Source organism: Haliotis rubra, unplaced genomic scaffold, assembly GCF_003918875.1.
Source record: "Haliotis rubra isolate DU_JTF1 unplaced genomic scaffold, ASM391887v1 Scf605, whole genome shotgun sequence".
Classification (NCBI taxonomy): domain Eukaryota; kingdom Metazoa; phylum Mollusca; class Gastropoda; order Lepetellida; family Haliotidae; genus Haliotis; species Haliotis rubra.
The window spans coordinates 628,351-647,825 of NW_025767308.1; the positions used below are offsets into that span (position 1 = coordinate 628,351).

The 19,475-nt window shown below is 39.4% G+C and overlaps 1 long non-coding RNA gene across 1 annotated transcript; it reads left to right on the forward strand.

The window, feature by feature from the left end:
• The first annotated feature begins 943 nt into the window (after positions 1-943).
• On the forward strand, positions 944-18,626 carry LOC124255674. Its single transcript, XR_006892725.1, has 4 exons — positions 944-953; positions 4,062-4,064; positions 5,091-5,176; positions 18,613-18,626. It is a non-coding gene; the product is annotated as an uncharacterized LOC124255674 (long non-coding RNA).
• The last annotated feature ends 849 nt before the right edge of the window (positions 18,627-19,475 follow it).

Here is a 19,475-nt window from a genome sequence, read left to right on the forward strand (position 1 = left end):
GCAAATGATATGTTAAACTTCCATCCGATGTACCTTCATCGGATGTGTCTGAAAAGAACTCATTTACGCTGTAGTTTGATTGTTTGAAGGCGTCGTGCACAAGTAATTGTTAAGTGAAAATGGGAATTGTGTCGGGGTTTCAAAGTATATATCAATATTTATATAAGCTTTCATATCAGTTATTGTATTATGACAGAATGTCTCAGATGAGTGCGATCGGGCTGCTTGATCAATTATGGGGAAAGTGGATCGTCAAGAGAAACCTGACACATTGTCCACCAAACAGAACATTGAAGTCAATCACACTAAACCAGATTGGAGGTGGCTTCATCGTCGTGTGTGCTGGGACTGCACTCAGTATCATTGTGCTGTGCCTTGAAAAACTTATATACCTAGTAACAAGATGAGTTTGCTTGTACCCCACAGAGTTTCAGAAGGAAACAATAAAGTACACAAGTATAAAAAAGATAATTTACAAACAATTACAATTTGTAAAATTCATTTTTACAAAAAAGATGATATTTACAAAGCTTGTACTCTTTTATATAACTTTAGGATGGATTTTTCCGCTACTTCTATCAGTTTTCACGGTTCTCAAGGATCCCCTGTTTCAATGCCTCTAATTTTAAGCATTATTTGCTCTATTTGAGTTCACATTGTACGAATACATAATGCTTCTTGTGTGTGACATAATAATAGGGCTATACATTCTCTAATTAACACCTGCCATAAGGGACCAGCCGTTTAGGTTTGTGATGAGCGACAGTGTTATGCAATTGATGCATACGTGAAATATCATGAATGACGTCTGCATGTTCATCCCTTGATGGTCACACTATTCTTACAGTACGACCTCACCTATACCAATTTCTAGTTGATGCAAAGAGGGGCGTTCCTATGTTTATTCTTACACGGTTATCAAGATAAAAGTGACTACAACCAGGTAACTAGAAGTTTATACATGTAGTGACAAGCAGAGCAGGATAACAATAACAACAGGTAATTTACCTGCAGGTAATTTAGGAAGTTTCACACCGTTGGATTGGGCCAGCCGGAAAGTAAGATAAACAAGTTGTAAACAGGTTGATTGCATGCTAATTGAACAGCATGACAAAGTCGATATCCACTCAATCGTCCAAGTGATGGACTCAATCAACTATTCAATCATCATCCAATCATCGCCGCTCTATGCAATACATGGGAATTTGCTATCGCTAAAGTGGTAAAGTTTCGTTATATATCTCCATATTGTTATTGCAGTATAAACGGGATCTGCTTGAGCATGAGCAGTTTGTGAATGAACAATTTTTTGAAGTTGGGTAAAGTTGTGTTTTAGTAACTTGCTATCGTCCAAATAGATCTCAGATTAAAAAAGCTCATTAATATTTGCTGTGCACCTATTTCAGTTCCTTAGAAATACCCAATCTTTACATATTAGACATAAATCTACCGTGATCTATGGTATATATTTCCCCCAATTACATATGTCATTAAAACGTCATTTATGCCATTGTCACCCATTTCATCACACAGTATTTATCTCATTCAATGTTTTTAAGCTGTAAATGATAATATAAAAAATGTTACTGTTCCAATTCGTTTTGAAGTATGAAATAATTTTCGTTCACAGTGACTATGTTTACAAACGGTCGGATTTTTAACTATCAGTTTAGATATTATATATGAGCGTATGTACACACAACACTGCGACCATGGAACAATATAAAGTTCACCTTAATTTCAAAGTAACAATACGCTAGCTTCCTCAATCACACATGACATACAATCGGAGAGCAAAACGCGAAACAATTCAACAGGATACAACCGATTCAACACAAATACAACTTTCACCACCTGTGCAGTCCACTTGATAATCTCTTAGGTGCATTAGAGCGATGATCACATCGCGACATGTCGAACCAACCGACAGTTCAATTTCAACCCGTCTGCTTATGTAATATACAAGGAGCGTAGTACTAATTACAGCTCATGGACAAGTTTAAGTAATGTGACACACCGCATCGAGTCTCTGAGTTTTATCGAAAAAATGGTGTTTAAACTATATTGATAAAATATGACGTTTTCTCCAGGCTGTCAGACTGTCAGACTGTCCGTGGTACACTGAACAGTGCCAAATGTGAAAGCGTCCAGCAGAGCGGAAATGGAGCAGGTCAAAGCTTGAGATCGATCGGCAGATTTGTAAATCTAACAGGAGCAAGGTCAATAAGAAGCACAAAGACTCCAAGTGTCAATTTTGCAAAGCAGAAATTCTGACATTTCAAGCAATAACACGGCTGGGAGCAACAAAAATGGGCTTCACACATTGTGCCCATGTGGGGAATCGAACCCGGGTCTTCTGCGTGACGAGCAAACGCTTTAACTACTAGGCTACCCCACCGCCCCAGTTCACATGTTGTGTCCCCCGCCGTAATATTGCAGGAATAATGGTAAAAGCGGCGTAAAACTAAATTCACTCACTCACTGATATTTGAACTAAATAGAACCTAATTTTCTTACCGCCTTGTACTGCAGGTTAAGCACCGTATGTAGATCTAGCACGATGAAGCTTGAGCTATTAAGATATGGTGAGGAGTTTGGTGTGAAATATGAAGAAACTCTAGCGAATGGTTCTTGAGATATCTCGCTGACAAGCTTAACATGCAGGTTAACATGCCGATTTAACATTTAGTGAAGGTAACCAAAGTCAACTTGGCCCTGAGCCGTCCCTAGATGAAGATTGGTGTATTTAATATGATGTCTTATATGAAGTACCCAAAATGTCATATTTAGTCACCTAATACTGACAGATTTTAAACGAAATACTTGCCATCCCCGAATTATCATTGAATATTTAGGCAGTTTTGAAGAGAAGAACTTACCATGAGATATTCCGGCTTCAATGATGACAATAACAAAGATTGTCAAAATATACTGCCTCATCATCGCGCACGACATTCTCTGTTGTATCGTCCGCAGTACACAAATCAGCCACTAACCCACGAGCCGCTATACGGTACATGGCATTTCAGGAAATTCACCTGAGACACTCGAGACGAAGTTGTGAATCAATAATCCATGTTTTGGGGGATCAATTTCAGCCTGTCAGTCTGTTATGTATGTGGTGATATAATTATGCTCCTCGGGGTAAATACCTAGCCAGTATCAGTGCATCAATCAATAGTTAGTCACCGCTTTACATTGGAATACTAGTATTACAAATATTTAACATCCGCCCATTGGATGCTTGTATGTTCCTTTGCATTGGCATGTCATCGCCAGTGAATACTCGACATATTTGTAATATTATAACAGATTACATTGGAAAAAAGTGTTGAGGATTCATCAGACGGTATGATCACTGATCTTGTCAAGGGTCGAACCAGTCTGGCTTGAAATTGTTACATAAATATTACTATTCATGTAATATTCTCTGGAGTATATATAACACCCCAGTATCCCTGATGTCAGCATCCTGGGTATCCGGTGCATATTGATACTATCCCTTTCTTCTTAAGGAGACACTTTTCTATAATTCCATTTAAAGTACAAATACGGTCTACAGTTGACTATCCCCGTCTATACCCTGCCTGACTCTCTGGTATCTTGCCTCTTATATTAGACCAGTTCGTAATATTCAAGACAGATGTTTATAGTTCACTTAACTACCCCTAGTACCCATAGAAAGGATATTCCTCTATAATTGTCTTGGTTGCTTCGATCGCCCTTTTTATGAAGAGGGACTATGATAGCTTTACTCCAGGCATTTGGAAAAATACTCTTGTCAAAAGCATATTAAACAATTTCACACGGAAAGGCATGATGATTTTACGATGATTCAATTATAACTCCGTCGTGTCCAGCTGCTTTACCCCTCTCTAAATGATTGAGACATGAGCTTGTCTTTTAGCAGAGATACTTCGAAGTTCTTTCTAGAATGCAGATGGGTTGTTGATTGATGAACATTACTTGGAACTCTTTTCACGTTTATTACAGATATTTAGCTTTTCTCCATTCGTTCTTATATATATTACGCAATGCACAATAACGTTGTTTACTGGTAGATGGTTTGGTACTTCTATAACATCTAAGTTCACGTCTTGCCTCTCGTTTTGCATGCCGACAATTATTATTATAAAAAAATCTGGTTATTTGACTTGTTTGGGTTTTTTCTAAACACTTCTGCAGCATTTAAAAGATTTCTGGCGCAAGAATTAAATGATGACTCTACATCGACACTTATCAATTCAGTTAAAGAATTTACAAATAGGTATTAAGTAAATCTAGGAACTCGCTGGCATGTCTATCGTTCCATGTGTATCTATAAAATGGCTACTATTACATTGATCTTGAGTATTGTACAGGTTTTGCATATTTACAGCTGAACTTCAGACTAACTGTAAATGTTTTGATTCAATTCTCGAGTGCACTAGAACCTATTTACAAAGATCGTGAATATTTACAGATGATATGAAATAGTCGATGACACCACACCCAGCACCTCCCCACCTATTATTACCTCGACGATGTGTGTGTCAACCACTGGTCGAGTTTTTCCACGCCGGACACCCGTTCTCCTGAATTGTAAACGGAAGAGCCAGAGGGGAAAACATACATCCCTATTAAGAGGACATCTTTATCCGATTCTATAAGGGATTTATTTGTCTTAATGCCCTCAGCGTTGTCGATATTCAAGTTTACATGTATAAACATATAAACACCGCCTGATAATCTACGCTCACTGGCTAGTGTATGAGCGTTAGCAGCATAAACAAGCCGATAGTTACGGGATGTCGATAATTCTGTCAATTAACGTCTCTTAAATACATATTATGTGAAATGTCTTTAGAAAATGAAGAAATCCGTGATCATGTATTTTGGACATTAATGCATCTACGTTCCAAATAAGTATTGAAAGGTGACCAATATCATAGGAAATATCATAATCACCTGTTGTATTGGATGAGTCTGCCGCTTCCCTATCCATCAGCCATAGCCTGCGGAGAGGGGGTAACAGGTGACCCTGAAGTCCCTGAGGACACAGTTATAAATGTAAAACTACTAATTAATCTAACACATTTCAATCACAAAAGACAAACCAATATAAACAGGCTGTAGACTGCTAACAACTGAAGGTAGATCACCATACTAAGGACCGTGAGGACCAAAAGAACACTTTGTTCCCCATGGATCCATTTTGGATTTACACCATCCCTTCAGATATTAGCAACTGTAGCCGAATCTAAATATAAATTAAAATACCAACCGTAATAAAACCACACCACTACTAGAAGGAGGTGAAAATGCAAATCTTTCTGCCGCCAAACAGGCAGTTTGGGTTATGCGTGTCTTTGAAATTTGATTATTTTCAGTGGACGCAAGTATTGGTTAGTAGATCCAAACAGTTTCGAGTTTAGATATACGCCTCACTCAGCATTGTTCCAGCTATATGGTTGCGGTCTGTTAATAATCCAGTCTGAACCAGACAATCCAGTGATCAACAGCATGAGCATCGATCTCCGCAATTGGGATACGATAACATGTGTCAAATAAGTCAGCGAGCTTGACTACCCGATGCCGTTAGTCGCCTCTTACGACAAGCATGGGTTACTGAAAATCAATTCTAACCCGGATCTTCACTGGTATGATCCAAACGGAAAGTACTAACGCTGCTTTCAGCAGTAGTCCAGCTGTATCATTGCGCAGGCACAGCATACGAACCACACACATTGTAAGGTGGAGAATCACACATGGGGGATATCCGATCCCTCAACCACTCAGTGATTCGTTTAATATAAGTATATGAAAAATATGAATAAACTACTGAAAATCAGTGATGACGTCAAATGTTTGCAAAAAGTGTTTCCTATCGACAGCACCATTCATACAATATGCTTTGGCAACTGTAAGTATTTTCAGCCCATACAGGGGTTTTCCGGCCATATGATGACCTGTGAACAAACAAGACAAATAAGTGATCTGTGAACCAGAAAATCAAGTTGCTTATTTTCGAATATTGTATGCAGTGTTTTTTCTACACATTCTGTTAATTTCATTTCCAGTGGAATCAAATATTTAGACTTATTATAGCACATCAATTCGGAGGGACATACCAACTCCCATGAGCGAATGTTAGTATTCTGTGTTATCCCAAAGCAAAACGGTGATTAACTATTGATTGATGCAGAGAGACGGGCTGGGCATTAATACCATGGAACATGTAATTGCTGGATTGCGTCAGCTTGATATATCAACACACGCATACTTAACTGTTTATTGAACTTCACTGTGGCAGACTTAAATATCACTGAAAACGTGACTTGGGATTACAAATAAATTGGGCCCTATCTCTAGTAAGACAAAACTTTGGCATAGTCGAGTGTATATTCAATAATAAATAGGCCCAATAAGAGGTGAGTATTATTACGAAATATAAAAAGTTATCAAAACATACAGTTTTATAAAAAACAAATGCAGGACTGTTTTCGAATATATGTGTTGTATGTGTGTTTAGCACTAGTGTACATAACGGAAAATACGGTGCCACGTGCATAGACCATGAACAGTTTCGAGTATTGATCTATAAACACACACGATGAACAGAAAGGTAAAGAATGCGACAGTGAAATATTTACAGAAGTAAGAGTCTTCGTCTCAAATTTAGATGCCATTAAGTTCAACCTCGCTCACACCCAGGGACATAGTGAACACTCTCTCTGTGGAGGAGGCATGACAGGGAGTCCTGTGCCATGATGAGGCGGGTTATTCTGACCATCGTTTTAACTTTCATTACTGAAGACAGAATGTCTCATGGTAAGTTTTTTTCCTTTTAAAACTGCCTAATATTAGAATGGATTGTTAAAATTAACATCGGAGTATTCGGAAATGGCGAGTATTTCTTATAAAATCTGCCAGCGTCAGGTGACTAAACCTACCATTTGGCAAAGAACTTCTTTGAGTGGCATTTTAGTAGAACTTGGGAAGTACAATATAGAACAAACTTTATGGATAACAATTTCTTCTATTCGTGAGTGCGACGTTTTGATACAGATTCTTGTACCGTTGTCAAGCAGGAATGGAACATGAAGAAGGGGGATGTATATATTTTTTTTAATTTGGCATCGTTACGGAAAGTGTGAGCGAAGAAAGTGCAGCCTGATTTCTGAACGACATAAGTATATATGCTTAGCACTAGGTCAATGTAACTCAGATCACTTGGAGAGAATTTGTTGTGGATATGGACGCTATGTTTTCGTTATGTTTTTTTCACGGTGAACCATACTATTCAGTACAAAGTTCCCCAATGTGAGCGGATACGTTTTGGTAGTTTCATAATTTATAAGTAAAGATGACAATGTACCACATGAGAAAGCACGTAATAGCGATTTCGATGGCCCTATCTGATATGTCAATTAGTTCTTTGATTCACATATTCTCTTGTTTGTGTAGATGTATTTTGACTAATTTTGCATCATTATTAACCCAGTACTAGCCATATCTTCAAACGTATTGAATTACTGGAAAGATTACAACATTGTAGTTGACGTCATTGCTTGTTTTATGTATTTTGCGACGTCGGAAAAAGACGACATTGGTATGCTGATTAGTATATATTAACCTAATTTCCATGAATTGTATAAAAGGTTTCGGTTTCTATGTCAGAATTTAACACCCTTCGACAGAACTTAAAAAGACTGATTTTACCATTTAAATAATGTCCTGAATAGATCTGGTTTGAGTGTGTATCTTAATATGAACAACCTGTTTGGCATCAATTTAACGTAAATGAAAAAGAATATTTCGCAACAACTAAATATATATTTTTCAGGATAAGACTTTTCTTTGTTTATCACTATGTGGCTTTTCTCGTCATAAGTATACAATAAAGATGCAAAAACATAGCTCTTTTTGTATGGAACTATCAGAATAATGATCTAAAGTTTGTCCAATGTAAGACATGACATCGTCTATATTTTGTTTACAGTTTTCGTAGAAATATAGTTACAGTTTGATATACTGTCATTACGATATATTTTTTCGAATATGAACTGATTATATTAGCGAAAACAATGAAAGTGAATCGTAAAATGTTTTTAACAAACACGCACCTGACCAATCACTGTTTTGTCAATAAAACGAAATAACCAACTTCAATGAACAAGACAATTCCTTTAAATATGTGTGCATGTACATTTCATAAAATATTTAAATCATTCTCATTAATAATGTCAGTTTTACTTGTAAGGTTAAATTAAATCGCTGTTCATTAACGTGTTCATATGAAACTGTAATATTGGTCCGAATTGCGAATATTGCACATGATAGGAACTAAAGTACATGTTGCAGTATATGCCTACGTTTGTTCTTCTAATACTTGTTTAAGGGTTTAAAATGTGGTGTACTATTATCAAACAAACAAAAACCTTCCAAAAATATAAACCGTATACCCTATATCCACGGATATGATATAGAACAAGGCTAAATGTAGATAATGAAATTAGTTTCATGAAAAAGTGTCTGAATGATACTCAAAATATACATTATAACACTGAAAGTGTAATCGGTGGGACATGGCAATTGTGTTTACGCTTTTTCAACCTACCTTCACCTCAAAGAAAGTGCCAAATATGTACTAGTAACAATGTTGACGTATGACATCACTACAGTTGACCGATTTCTTACAAAATGGCGGCTTCGCTGACAGGGGTACACAGGATTTTGCGAGGACCTTTCCCTTGATTCGGGGATCGTTTGTACATAAATGTGTGATGAAAGTAATCAGAAAGAATCTGACTATCTGTGTATTGTTATATGGTATATGTTATTTTTTGTCCAGTAAGAGAAGAAGGCAGATATGCCGATCATTACCGTTATCGTTCTGCGAGGTCTTCCGTCAGTCATAGCGTCACGCTGCACAGAAACTTGGACAATTTCATATAAACATATCAAATTACTGTATTGTATCTATTATTAATTTGCTATTTCTTGCTTCGATACTATTTCCATGTATGTTCTTAAAGTATTAACCTATGCATGCTACGAATAGACGAATGGGTGTCTGAAATTTGAGAATTTTGTGAAGTGTGAAGTCTGAATTTTTCTTTGTTTACATTTCAACAAGTGCTGTCTTTCGCGCACAGCGTTAGTTTTCATGCCCAATATCTTTCGCTTCATATCACCTAGACACTTAGTTTTAGTGACAAAGACTATTTCTTATTTGGTACTAAAATGAATGAGGAATTCAGTGATGCATTTGTCGCAGCTGAATATGAAATATACATAGCGTCTCAGTACCGGCCTTCGCGAAACGTGATTTTGTAAACACTATCCAATGCAATATGGCAGAGAGCGCACTTAGGTGTTCGTGTTGGTGTATTTTCGAAAACATCCCAACCGTAAAGACACCATTAAAGGGATAAAAGCGTCAGTTGACTTGTTTGGAACATTTCAGCAGGTGCCTGCTACTATACTATTCTCCTCAATTAATTAAGAGTGACCGGACATGATTACATCATTCTAAAATTACGATGGTAACTGTCTTAGTCTTAGTCTTAGCTAAGATTTTGCTGAGAGAGTTTCATGATTCAGTCTTATCTAAAATCTTAGCTAAGCAAAATGTTTTAGACTTAAGATTTTTTGTGCTAAGCAAATTTTAGACGTACGATTTTGTCATGATCCCGGGGCCTGGAAACACATCTTCACAGCGGGAAAGGGGTGTGGAACTTCGTGAGCAAAATGTCAATGATTCACACTCCCAACGACTGAAATTTTACGCTGTGTTAAAAAATGGTGTCCCCTGTCCCCCTTGCAATGTTAATATAGGAACACATCCTCACTATCAAAAGAGTATTGCGGAACACATTGCAAGGGTCAGCTGACATTTAGAAAAGGGCACACATTGCCAATTCTGATATTCCAGCTCCCATCCATGGTATTGGATGGGCGATGGTGGAGCGGAGACTGTGGGATGATGGAGGCGTGTTGCCACAGTAGAGTTGAGTTCAGTTGGGCTTTACGTCACATCGGCATTATTCCAGCCATATAGTGACGAGAACAAGTTTGCATTAGTAAACATTGTAAGTAAATACTCGGAATGAGTTTTATTTCAAAGACATATATTGATTACTTTGTCATTTAAAAGCAGAGAAAGTCATAGCATCAAATTTAAAGGGAGGCAATTTGTTAGTCAAATTTCATAGTTACAATTTATGGTTGTTACATTTCGCACTTACAATTTATGATACAGATCAACTTCCCTCAGGTAGTTGACTATGAGATGAGCGCTCACGCGGGAGAACAGATCTTTTAGGTTTGTTGCATCATAATGTGAGTCCCTTGCAGACGATAAGTCCACGCATTCAAGCAGAATATGCTTGATGGTGAACCCTCATCGCAAGAGACACACATGGGGGGTCCATCCCCATCCGTTTTCAGCAGATAGTCATGTGTAAATCGACTGTGGCCAATACGACATCGTCGTCAAATTACCTCATCACGTCTTGACTGACGACCCAAGTATGTATAACCGATTGTTGGCTTCAATTCATGGAGTTTGTTTCTTCCTACTTGAGTGTCCCACCTTTTTTTGCATTAGGTCCCGAGTATAGCTTTTGATAGTGGGTTTGAAATCACTGTATGGGATTAGCAGTGGAGATAGGGGCTTGTCAAGAGCTGCTTTTGCTGCAGCATCGGCCTTGGTGTTACCTGCTATGCCGACGTGACCCGGCAACCAGCAGAGGACGATGTCACATTGGCCAGTAGAAAGGTCGTTCTAATATGTCCAGGATGATTGGGTGACTTGAAGTCACATTTTGAAGTGCTTGAAGGCAGGATAATGAATCTGTAAGAACGATGAAGTTTTTGGAATGTTTTTGCTGTTTAATGTAGGTCAAAGCTGAGAAGATAGCTTTGGCTTCAGCGGTGAAAATGGAACTGTTGTCGGGGATCCTAGAGGAGACAGTCTTGGATCCAATGACTGTAGCGCTGGCAACTTGGCCATCGTCCTTGGATCCGTCTGTGAAAATGGATCTGTGGGTGTTATACTTCGAACGTAACTGGTTATATTCCTGTTGGAACACCAAAGGATTTGTTTCAGACTTTTTGAGTTTGGTGAGGGTAAGATCGACCTGTGGTTTCACCATTTGCCATGGTGGTGAGGACAGAAGTCCGTAAGGTGCAATGATGTTGAGATCAATTTGAGCTGCAGATATGTGTGGTTTGATCCTGATTCCAAGTGGTGGAACCAGGCTTGGCAGTTTAGGAAACAAGTTTTCATAGAGCGGGTTGTAAACACAATTGTATGCTGGATTGGACTCATTTGAACGTAATTTAGTGATATACTGCAGTGAGAGTTTAATGCGGCAGTGTTCGAGGGAAGGTTCATTGGCCTCGGCATATAGACTGTCTACCGGAGAGGTCCTAAAAGCTCCTAGGCAGAGCCTCAGCCCTTGGTGGTGGATAGAGTCTAATTTTTCTAAATTGCTTTTGCAGGCTCCACCGTAGACAATGGAGCAATAATCTAGTTTACTGCGAACTAATGATCTGTACAAGTGAAGGAGGGTGGTCTGATCCCCTCCCCACTCTGTATTTGAGACTACTTTTAGCAAGTCTAGAGCCTTCAAGCACTTTGTTTTTAAATATTTTATGTGTGGTAAGAATGTCAGGTGGCAGTCGAATATGAGTCAAAGGAATTTGGCCGCTTCTACTACCTTGATGGGAGTACCATCTGAAGTTAGGTCCGGATCCTTGTGTGGTTTTTATTTACGACAAAAGTGAATACAATTTGTTTTGGATTTTGAAAACTTAAAACCATTTTCATTGGCCCATTTGGGATTTTGTTAAGGCAGAGTTGTAGCTGACTTCCTATTGTGTGCATGTTCTTACCACGACATGAAATATTGAAGTCATCCACGAAAAGGGACCCATCAACGCAACTGTTCAGAACGTTAGTGAGGCTGTTAATTTTTATGCTAAAAAGGGTGACAGACAGGATGCTGCCTTGGGGGACGCCCTGATTTTGGTGGAAATAGTCAGACAGTGTGGAACCCACCCGAACTTGAAATTGTCTGTTGTTTAAAAACTGAGATATGAATTGAGGTAGTCTACCCCTCAATCCTTGTTGGGTTTGGTATTTCTGGAACTGAGGGTTATAATTTGATGAGGCGGAGTGGTTTGCCAGAGTTTCGCCAAGTTTGTTTGCAATTTCAACTTTATTTGTTAGGAGAGAGTCACCATCTTTCAGGTGGTGAACTCCTGATTTTGACCCTATACCCTTAATCTTTTGAATCACGTTCCACACCTTGGACATGGGTGTGCGGGAGTTGATTTTGGACACATATTTCCTCCATGACCGGCGTTTAGTTTGTTTGAAGGTACGTTTTGCCCTGGCATTTGTCATTTTAACAGCATTCAGGTTATGCACTGTAGGATGTTGTCGGAGATATTTTCCCGCCTTCTTCCTATTTTTCCTAGCTTGTTTCCAGTTTGTATCAAACCATGGTTTGCGTATGTCCGGGTTTGCAGAAGACTTAGGAATAGTTTTGTCTCCGATGGCATTAAGGACGTCTGAAAATAGTTCCATGGCGTCAGGAACATTCCTGAAGTTGTCTGGCTTAAGTTTTTCTGAACATAGGGTTTGGAATAAAGGCCAGTTGGCCTTAGTAGAATTCCATCATGTTGATGGTGGTTCATCCGTGGGGTTGATAGGAGTAAGAATTGTTGGGAAGTGGTCACTTCCACAAAGGTCGTCAAGGACCGACCATTCAAACTCATTTAAAAGATAAGAATCTGTAAGTGGTAGATCGAGGGCAGAGTATGATCCAGTGGCAGGATGGAGGTAGGTGTTTGATCCATCGTTGAAGATGCATACATCGTTATTGGAGAGAAACTCTTCAAGGACCTTTCCCTTACTATTTGTATCAGTACTCCCCCAGTTCTGAAGATCTGTTAGGCGAACAGTTGAGGTCGGAGGGAGATAGAGGGAACATAGTGTAAACCCTATGTTCAGAGTCATGCGGACAGCAACAGTTTGTAGGTTGGTGTTAAGTGGAACAGGGCTATGGAGGATGCGCTGCCTCACCAGGATAGAAGTGCCTCCTGTTGCTTTTACACCGGGAGGAGAAAAGGAGTGGTAGGAACTGTACCGACGGATGTCAAATTTATCAGTCCTTTTAGGTAGGTTTCTTGGAGACAAAACGCGGATGGTTTGAAGTCTTGAATCAATAACTGTAATTCATTATAATTATTCTTAAGTCCTCTGCAATTCCATTGGATCATGTTTTGTGGATTCATGGTGCTTCCACTGGTGACATGTCACGTGAACGTGAGAAAGCGTTTGATGAACTCCTATTGGTGTCTGGTCGAGATGGAGTTACCTCAATACCCAGAGGGCCAAAGGAGTTATGGACCTCGATGGGGACCTCTGAGGGAGAGGTGGCGTTTGGTTTTGTGTTTGGCGGTTGTTCAAGTTGCTTTAGTCTCCCTACCCTCTTTTTTCCCCGTTTTCTGCGCGCAGTTTCTGTTTCTGGTTTTGGCATTTGTTCTGGTGTTTGTGATTCAGAGGTTTTGACTTTTGGCGTTGGAGATGGAGTGGCTGAGATGGGCTCATTTGTGTTGAGTTGAGTTGGCTGAGTTGCCACAGTAACTGGTACACGGTTCTCATTCATGGATGTGATTGGACAATGATGGACAGAAAGTCGGGTCTTTGTGGTCTGACAGAGGGGTGATACTTCACGAAAGTGATGAAAACGGGTCATGCATCCATATGCTTTCAATTTTAACCTTCGATTTCATGTTTAGGTAGAATGAGTGAGTGAGTGAGTTAACATTTAACGTCACATCGGCAATACCTCAGATATATCGCGAAGAAAACAATTAATACAATAAAATGTGAAAACATTCGGAAGATTAACATCTGTCGACGATGGACTGTGAAAATATTAGAGAATCACAGATATGATTATAAAACTAGCGAGCAAAGCTAAAACATTCCATTTAAAGAAGCATGATGAAGCAGTAAAAAACGGGCTACAGATCGCCAACAACTGAAGGAAGATCACCATACTGGGAACCTTGGGGACTTACATTACTTTTGCTACCTGCATGGACCCCAGCTAGATTTACACCATTCCTTCCAGCCGCTGGCGATTGTAGGAAAAGTTAGCCAACAGTTAAAATAAATGTGGTAAACATATATTTTACTTTGAAAGTTTTGGGACTTACTGCACCCTCTCAGGAGGACAATAATTTTACAATACTTTAACCCCTTTGAGGGTACAGCCACTAATAATCTAAGTTACTAATCTAAACTACCAATCTTTTAAAATATATCTATTTACAAAACACATTAATCAAAATCCATCAAATAAACCAATAATTAAATGAAAATTAACATTTGTAAAATATCCTTAACTGTTTTCACATTGAAATATCTATCCCTTATGATGGAGAATTCAACACAGTTTAGGAAGTATGAGTAGGACGGTAGACTTGAGTATCCATTTGCCTAAAAACAACCAGCTTATCACAGAATAGGGTTGTCCTCACAGGAGTGAGTGAGGTGTGGTAACTTAACGTCACATCAGCAATGTTTCAGTCATATCGTCACAAGAACAAATTTGACGAATATATGGAAAATATGTATATATTATAAAACCCTGTCGTCAAAGGACAGTAAAACAACTAGACTGTCACAGTTCGAATTTAAAACTAGCATGTGAAGTTAAAACTAATAGCACAATTTGGACAACACATAATATAAAATAGGCTATAGATCGCCAACAACTGAAGGTAGATCACCATACTTAGGGACCATAGCCTAACAGGAGTGTATGAATAACCAAAAACGTCTGTACCACAATCTTTGATAATTGATTCAGTTAGCATCATCACAATATAGTCAGTAATGCACGAACTCACCAAATGAAGAACATCGTCACAATGAGGACATTTTAAATACTGTTCATGAACCTGTGGTGATTACAAGTGTTAGTAATCACCGCTCACGTGGGCGATTACAGAAAATATATGTTAACAAGATAAAAGGCAAATGTAGATTGTGGCAGACCCCGACACGGTCAATCTTGGAATGAAACGAGTCGACCGTCAGATGTTTCTACAATTAATGTTGGAAAACTGAGTGTATGATTAAAGTACCTAAATGATCAGTAAGAACTTGACTGTATAAAGTTCGTTGTGATCATAATAGCAGAACATATGCAGTAAGATATGCTACATAGATACCTCAAAATTAACTGCTGAATCTCTCATTGTCTCAGGTCTTTCAACAATTATGACTCCAGAGAACGGTGAACCCTTTCATCATTTCCTGCAAAGACTTCAGTGGAAAAAAGTTGCTATTTTACTTCATGGAAAGAACGGTAATTAAGTCGCCTTGTAAAAACCCGGGGGGCGGTGGGGTAGCCTAGTGGTTAAAGCGTTGGCTCGTCACGCCGAGGACCCGGGTTCGAATCCCCACATGGGTACAATGTGTGAAGCCCATTTCTGGTGTCCCCCGCCGTGATGTTGCTGGAATATTGCTAAAAGAGGCGTAAAACCAAAACTCAGTCAGTCAGTCAGTGTAAAAACCTGGGGTTCCTCGTAACTGTTTATCTGGGCACACCAAAGTACAAATGTACTTGACTAATGCATTTCGAATGCATTTCAATCAAAGGATGTATTAATCGTCTGTTTCCAGTTTCGTGAACGACCAACAATGAGATTACATAACATGAAATGAAAACATGTCATTAAAACAACAATCAAATAATTAGAACATTCGTTTGCACTATCAACGAACGTACCAAATCAACATAGATATACTGTGTACGTTTTGTCAATCATTTGCAGGAAGACTGTTCAAGTACCTGGCCAGTCATTCACCAACTACAGTCCTCAGTTTCTTGTGTTTGACCTCAGTGTCGTGGACGCAAATAATACTTTACAGACAATCCACGAGGCTCTCTTCCCTGACATACATGTGGTTGCTTCTGAGAGTCAAGGGCATATGACCGAGCTTAATCACGATGGTGAGTATTTACCCTTTCTCTTGATGAACAAAACACCATTTCAATCCTGTCTCCTGTGCCGTATACCGCCTGTATCAGACAAGGCGTGCCTGTCGGTGACGTTGCAGGCCGCCGGGACCGGATGCTGTGCTTCCTCAGTCGGTTCCGTACAGTCCTGGAACTGACTGGACGAATGCCAAGGAATAGTCCGAGCAGTCAAACTGGCAGTCGGAAATCGATTCCTTAGATTGGTTAGCCGAGTGTGGTTGTTTTGCAGACGTGACGTCACGCGTGGACGGCAGGTCGAGGCAAATCTCGTATTCCCATCATGTTGAAAACGTCTCAGTGGAGATGAAATTGCGTTTTGATGGACACTGTCTGGCAACTTCATTTTGGACCATTCCAGTCTCTAGCATACCCAAGGCGCTGATGCGCTGATTTTCTGTAAGCCGTGGCATGGCGCATGCAGCTCAGATTAGGGTTGAAATTGACGTGATTTCCACAAAAATCAGAGGATAAAGAAAAGTCAGTCGTTCTTCAATTTTCAATATAAGGTGTCTGACCTTCAGGTACCCAAAAGCTTGAAAAAAGGGAGTAGGTTCATTGTGCATGTCCACGCGCGATACATGACATGCTTTGCCATATGTTTGATATGGGTTATTTTGAAATAACTTTTTTATTTTATGCAATTTTATGTTATGTTACTTTTATCCCGCTAGTATATATGCACTTCATTCATGCAAACCTACATTGCCATGTATCATGTCATTGAAAAATTACCTGACTCTGTCTTGTAGGTAGATACTTTTGATGCAAAGACAAAGGGGATGACCGATTTTCGACATCATTCCAAGTGGCTGCTTCTTCATCAAGGAACCAATGTCCCTGAGCTGCAGACCCTGTACTTGGAAAATGTGGTTGTACTTCATCACCTTAAAGGTGTGTATCTAAGCAGGCAGTTATTATTAGATCTGTTACGATTTTCTGTTGGTTGTAAGCATGATCCTTTTGCCTTATGGGTCAGTCAAGGTCCTTTCACTTTAGCAATGACATAGTTACCATCGTGATACCATGGGAATATGTATGCAACAATGTAACAGAAATGTGTCATCCTGCTATTTTGATTTTGCAACATCATGACATCCAACAAGTTGTACTGATTATGATGGAATGTGTTGATGGGGTTCGCTGATAAACGGCTTTCACCATAGCCCTCCTAGGTTCACACACATTTACAGTCACGATTCTCTTACGCATTGCCGATTAATCGATAGGTGTTGTGCCGTTAGGATTTCATATGGATTGTCAGTAAAGGTGAAACGATCGCCCTGTGGGTTAATGGGACTGACTTTGCCTTCGTTGTTGAAGGAGACTCTGGATGTTTCAATTTTTCGGAAACTCATTCACAATGATGTATGTATACAAAATGTCATACTCGTTTCGTATAACTCGAATGACACACTTGCTCGTGTAATAACGTCTATATATGTTATACTTGTATGTGTTTTTTCACAATATCGTATCTAGTGTTGGATACGCAACGTTTTCACCTTAAGACGTCATTCTACTAAAACCGAGCTGGTACCAGTGGCTGATTGTACTTCAGGAACCACCATGTCATGCTACTTTCCTAATGTTGCCTATGGTTACAACAACCGACATCTATTGGTGACAGTTCTTGATGAGGGTAACAATGTCCATTAATGACCAAAATTATATTTTATGTTTCTTTCTATAGCGATGTATAGACAAACATGCATTAATGACTCACTTTACACATTGATCACCATGTATCATAATAAGCTTTTACTTAGATATTTGAATGAGAAAATGTTTTCCATTTTGATGTTACCTCACACGGAATGTTATTGCGCCAAACTTGTCTGCCAAGAATGCCTTTTTACTTCAGACAAAATGTACACACTTTATGCTGCACTGTTTTCGGTTACAGTCAACGATCTACATTGCTAGAAGTCCGTCAAAAATGGAACGACACGGTACACAGGATATGCAATAGATATCTTAAGACACTATCGTCGATGTTCTTAATTTCAGGTGAGGATCTGTCTGTTATAATACATTCTGTCAACAGTTTATTTCATAGTTCACCCACTAATAAAGGGTGAGTTTATTTCCGCCGGGACCATGTAGTGTAGTCCCCATTTATAACAGTTCTATTTACAGTTACAGTATCACAGAACCACAGGATCAGTCGGTAGGGACTCCCTGTCAACAACACCTATGATGGAATTGTGGGGCAGCTAAACAGAACGGTAATTTGGACATACAGACTATATTATACCATTTGGTGGAGTACTGGTTTCTAGTTGTCTGAAGACAGATTAAACAAAATAAATCACCTCTTTGTTAGTTGTAAGAGGCAGGAAAGAAAGTATCCACACTTGTATAGATGGAAGCTTGGTCATGTGTCATATTGGCCAGACTTGATCTGTCTGAACTTGTAGGGATAAAGCCTAGTATATTCATTATGTAACGCACCAATTTAACCATTCTGGGTTGTACTACCAATAGTAGGCCTCAGGCTGAACATGTGTGAAAGAAAGGATCTATATATTACAATGCCTAATTGTGTTTGTGCTTTTGCAGGAAGTGGACCACTTGCTGCTTGTGACTTGACAATAAATGAAGGCCGTTCAAAGCTCATAGACTATATATATCCACCAATCAGCACGGAGTACATTGGTGTTGTGTATAAGAGGCATGACAAACAAAGGAAGTAGCTCTCTTTATCTTTTGTCACTTCCACTCAGACCCAACGTGTACCTCGTTCTGTTTCTGATTGCCGGACTTTGCCCACTTCTCTTTGCTCTCTTCGAAAGTGTGGATATCTTCTTGAACAAAACGCCTGCAGAGTCTGAAGATGTGGGTCTATGTTTTTCAATGAAAGTGAAACAGAATCTGTTCCATGCTTGCTGGGAAGTCACTGGATCCCTGTTTAAGCAGGGTATGTATAAGTGAAATTATGATAACTGACAGGTCAAGGATACTCTTGAAGAACTTCCGGGGACTTTTATGTATATCTGAAAAAGGTAAATAACGTTTTCAAATACAGGGTATTTGTTTGGTCAAGCTCAACCTGTATGTTCAAATATTGACAGGCTAGAGTAGTTGTTAGTAGTATCCTTTGCTCTAGTATATTTGGCACCCTTGAAGAGCAACCTCCTCGTGATGGGTGCTGGGTAACCTCATTGGCTCTTCGCCCCGTGTGGACACGGGGTCGAATAGGTCCACAACACCCCCATTGCTGGTCGTAAGAGGCGACCAAATTGGGCAACCGTTTGCCGTGGGTTGCATCCCTGTGTCGGCAGTGGAAGGGAGTCTGCTGGTTGAGGATGACCGGAACCGGCAATAGTGTTCAATAATCCAACACACCGCTTCGACCCTAACTTTGCCCTAGGACACGGGTGGTAGGAATAGGCCCGTTTTCTACCATTCGGCTAGTCCACGCCTTGC